Below are 5,263 nucleotides of genomic sequence, written 5' to 3' on the forward strand. Positions count from 1 at the left end.
TGTACAGCGCTTTTACAATGTAGATTGTGTCAAAGCAGCTTCACATAAATGGTCATAGTAACTGGATCAGGGTAGTTTAGTTTTTAGTGTTTCAGTTCAGTTCAGTTTAGCTCAGTTCAGTGTGGTTTGAACTCATTACTGAGAGTCCAAACACTGAAGAGCAAATTCATCGATGAGTAGCTTTTCAGATCCTGAACCATGCAAGCCAGTGATGACAGCGGAGAGGGAAAAAAACTTTACAGATAGGAGGGTGAAGAAAAAAACCCTTGAGAGAACCAGACTCAGTTCGGCATGACCATTTTAATTTCTCCGCTGGCCAAAAGTCTTGTGCAGAGCTGCAGTCTCAGCAGTGGGCTGGAAGCTGGCCTCAGCGAAGACTCGTCTGTCCCTGGAGCATCACTGGAATCAGTCTCCTGCTCTCCACTCCCCTATGACCAACAGCGCAGCAGCAGCTCAGGATACGGCCTGGTCCCGTATATTAGAGATGCGCGGTTGGCGGTTATAGCCGCGGACTCCGCGGATAAACCGCGGATCGGGCGGATGACGTTACGAAAAAATAATATTTTAATTAAATTCGGGCGGGTGGCGGGCAGTTGCACTGTTTTTAATAGCTGGCGCACCAACGAAAAAGCCTAGGACTGACTTCACAGAATGGGAGGAGGAATCAGATACACTAATTCTGGATGAAGTACAGAAGTATACCTCTACAAACTTCCGTATAGACGGATCAGCAGAGGAAAATCTACTTTCCTTTTGGGAGAAATAAGGCCAGGCATTCCCACGACTACAGCATCTTTCCAAGAGAATTCTATGCATTTCAGCAACAAGTGCTGCGAGCGAGCGCTCCTTCAGTGCAGCAGGGCGCATTATAGTGGCTATGCAGGCACTCCCGTCTGAATCCTGACACAAATGCTATTTTATTCCTGCATTGTGCCAAGAATAAAAATCAAACTAGACCTAAGGTCAGGCATATTAAACTAATTAGCCTATGTTATTTAGGCTACACATATGTTCAATATAAACTTTTGAGTTCGGTCAGCTGATAATTTTACGTTCATGTTGGTTTAGCCTATTCTATTCTAGACATGTTGGCCTCGCTTTTACGTTCCAAGGCTAAGGTTATTTTGCCAGAATTTCTTTGTCGCAACTTTAATGGCATAGTATTTCGTTATGCTTCAAGTTTGAGGGGGTCCTCATCTGTCTACCATTCAGAAATCACAGTTGCGTGTGGATGTTTGAGTCGAGTTTTATCATATGCATCTATAATAAAACATCACATTGTTGTTAACCTGCCGTAAAGAAAAGTTAAAATCCTGAAATTCTATCAAAGTTAATTTAAGGCTATAATACCTATAGTGTCAATAATCAGTACACTAAAGGTTGCACAAGATTTATTTGGAGATTCATGCAGAGTGACAGCCTTATGAATCTGAGACATAGATTTGTAAGATGGCTAAGCACATGCATTATTCTGTACCCATGAAGATTAACCTACCATTGTGAAAAATGTTTGATGATGATAGCCAATAACAATAAACCATTTCAGCTGTTTGTGAAGCAATTAGTAATGTAAAAGCTGAAAAGCTCAATCTATGTTGAAAATGTATCAGCATTACAGCTTATAATGGACTTTTAGCACACAACTATAACATGCCTGTTCACGTTCAAAAGAGTGTGCCATTGACTTCTTTGGTCGTGATGTGCTGCAAAATGATCTCACTAACCTTTGTTAAACAAGAACAATAAGACTTAACCAACAAATATTGTTACCCATTCATTTAAATCAGAATTTATCACTGTCAATAACATAAAAAACAAATAAAAAAAACATCAAAATCTGCTTTAAGATATTCAGTTTTACATTAACTGACCATTACAGCTTGAACAAAAGATATAATTGATTCACATAGGCTAACACATATGAATTAAAGTGCATACTAATATATTTCTCTTGGATAATTTAAAGAGAATAGTAAATATTCGAGTTTCGATCATTTTTCGTGACTAACTGCATAAACAAGATAAACAATAATATTTTATTAATCCAAAACGATTTTTACGGTTTTTATTTACACATAATCACAGAATTAATACTGTTGAATAAGTATAGACCTGTACAATGATTTTTTCAACATCCACGGTTACTTCCCAACAAACACATTTACGTTGTAGCGATGTCCGCACAACGTTGTATTTTTTTAAAGGCAACGTTGCCGCTTACGTGCTCGCTACATTGTCACAACGTAGAAATGTAAGACGTGAGAAGGCTGTAGCAACGTTGTCGTGCGACATTCAGCAACCGCGAGGCGGCGTTCTTACTACTTGTATTAATATTTTTTGTGGCAGTTTATCAATACTGCCTAGAATACAGGATAAGCAGCAATTCTTTTCCAGTATTGCTTAATATGAAATATTGTTCATTTATTTTTCCTATTTAATTTAACAACTGCATGTGTAAACTTTAAAGTGTAAAAATGCCACACAAATTAATAATCAAACTTTTTATTATATATTTCACAACATTTAATAGGCCTACATACAGCACACATACAGTATCTACTTATAAGCAAACAGTATAAAATAAAGTTTAGATTATATATATATATATATATATATATATATATATATATATATATATATATATATATATATATATATATATATATATATATATATATATATATAAATTAAACTAAAGGGTAAACAAACAAGAAAAGTAAACAAGAAATCATTAAAATGTAAATAAATATATAAATAAATATATAAATTAAAATTCAAACACTGGGCAGTGAAACTCTGGACTGGAGAATACAGCAGACCGGGGAGCACAGCTGAAGACCAGTCGTAGTTGTTGGTATGGAGAAAGCAGTCAGAGGAAGAAACAAATTCAACGGATAATCCAGCTTCAGAGATCCACAGCAGACACAAGTCAAAATAGGCAGTGAACAAGAGAGGACAGATCAGAGCTTGACACAACAGCACTACACAGGAAATGACTATGACTAGCAAGTTATTGAAGTTTCAGACATTTATTGTAATTTCATTACATATAAAATCTCCAGAGTAATTATGTAGCCTACTTTATTTTAATGTTTTAATAATATATCATATACCAAAATTACATACAATTAAATAAATTTAGAGATAAAGTGAAAACAGTTTTGAGTTAACAGAAGTCAGAGTTAGTCTCCGAATACTTACTTAAATTATGAGAAGAGAAAGAACAGGCCCTGTAGTTGTGGCGTTGCTCGCTGTAAATTGAATGTTAAACTTAGTGTCATTTCAATAACAGCTGTACAAAATAATAAAGTAATTTTTCATAAGCATGATCTATTTTCCACATTATGGACATGCTGTTTTAGGTAACATAACTACATTTAATAGTAAATAGAGTAGTATACTTCTTACCTCATCCAATTCTTCTTTCCATGGATCAGGAATTACAGCAACACTGATCTGAGGTGAATTCAACAGCTGAAAACATTCTGAAAGACAAGTTACATGAGTAATTTGAAAACAACAGTGAGTGATTAAACAATAGAGTTTTATGCAACTTACGCATAATTAAAATCCAGAAATTATCAATAGAAGATTACCTCCATGTAAAAATAGCCTGTTGAGCAAAGAAAAGAGTGGGTTTTAAATAAAACATCAAAAGACAAATCAAAATAGAAATTTAGACTAGCAGACCTTTTAATTACTATCTATATTAATTAGGCATATGAACATTAATTTATATACTTTAACTTATAGGGATAGCTCACCCAAAACTGACAATTCTGCCATTTGAGCCTCATCCTTTATTTGTTGCAAACTTATTTAGCTTTTTTTCTGCCAAACAATAAAGAAGATATATTAAATAAAGCTGGAAAACTGTAACTATTTAATTCCATAGTCTTTTCCTACTATGAAAGCAAATGCTTACAGTCTTTAGTGTTCAACAGAATAAAGAAACCTAAAGGTTTGGAATCACTTATTTACAGGGCAAATAATTCGTGAGTACATATCATTTTTGAGTGAACTGTTCCTTTAACGGGACGCAATCTGCACAGAGATGTTTTGTTTTTAAAAGTTATTTTGTGTGTTTTGTAAAAAGTGGTTCGGCTCGTGTGATGAAGTATCATACTAACTGATCACGAAGGATATGGAGAAAACTGAACTTGAAAAACATTATTGTCCATTTGACTAAAGACAAGGCGTAGGTAAATAATCAGGAAATGTTTTATCGAGAGATTTAACATAATGATTTTAATGTTGTTGCCGTCCGTTAAAGGATTGCCGAAATGTTACTCGCTCGTAATAATTACGGCTTTTGTGTGTGTGTGTAATGTTGGAACAGATTGTTGTCGAAATCGTAGGTTTGTTTGAATATTCACGATTTACGTATCTTATTTAGCAAGAAGAAATAAAGCAATACTCACGTCTCCTCGGTCGTTGATGAATGAGACGACGGCTTGTTGAAATATAAACTGATTCAGCTGTGACCAGTAAATGTTGAACAGTGGTCGTCCACGCCACCTAAGCACAACCTAAAGCATGCGACCCTCATGATGTTTAAATGGCAACCTTATGACATCGTTGTGACAACCTTTAGCAACAACGTAGAATCCTCAACCTTTTTACAATGTTGGTACAACGTTGTAGGAAGGTCGCTACGTTGAGGCAACGTTGTGTGTTTGTTGGGTTTATAATGTTAAATCAGGAAAACAAAAAACACGTTTCGCCATGTTAGTTAATGGATTCATCTACAGAAACTTTCTTTAACGCAAAGTTAGCATACACACAAATTCGTTTCATGTTTCTTTAAAATAATTAAAATACTTTTCAGTTACTACACACGTTACAATCTAACATTGTGTAAAAGGAACAGGAACTTTCAGACGTGTTTGTAACTGTTAGCGTTAGCATACATTAGCTCCAGTCGTGTTTCTTAAAGCAAGTTACATTTCGTATCAAACTGTTTTAAATTACTAAACGCTGTTACAACCAAACACTGTTGAAATTAGTGATGTGACGTTGTGCGCCGAGGCTTCGCAGCATGTATCAAAAAAACGATACATCTCGCAGTGAAGCAGTGTACCGGAGCTTGATTCGTTTTGCCATCATCACGTGATCAGTGACGTCCGAAGCTTCATTTTCGCCTTTACCCACGTGACTGCTTCGAATTTTGATTCAGAGGTTTAAACCTTGGTTTAAACACCCTCATAGTAAAGTGTTTAGCTAGAGAATTGGCGTCTATTACATACATTTGTTTCAAAGCACT

The 5,263-nt window shown here is 35.4% G+C and overlaps 1 long non-coding RNA gene across 4 annotated transcripts; it reads right to left on the reverse strand.

Annotated features, from left to right (window-relative positions):
- Positions 1 to 2,669: 2,669 nt before the first annotated feature.
- LOC147832533 (uncharacterized) lies at positions 2,670 to 4,574 on the reverse strand. 4 transcript variants are annotated; one of them, XR_015517345.1, is made up of 5 exons: positions 4,422 to 4,574; positions 3,597 to 3,613; positions 3,409 to 3,485; positions 3,202 to 3,251; positions 2,670 to 2,903 (listed from the first exon to the last, which is right to left on the reverse strand). It is a non-coding gene; the product is annotated as an uncharacterized LOC147832533 (long non-coding RNA). The 4 variants fall into 4 exon arrangements; XR_015517343.1 differs by having other exon boundaries at positions 3,559 to 3,613; XR_015517344.2 differs by having other exon boundaries at positions 3,597 to 4,574.
- Between the last annotated feature and the right edge of the window lie 689 nt (positions 4,575 to 5,263).

The sequence above is a fragment of the Danio rerio genome, chromosome 19, assembly GCF_052040795.2.
Source record: "Danio rerio strain M-AB ecotype USA chromosome 19, GRCz13ab, whole genome shotgun sequence".
NCBI lineage: Eukaryota > Metazoa > Chordata > Actinopteri > Cypriniformes > Danionidae > Danio > Danio rerio.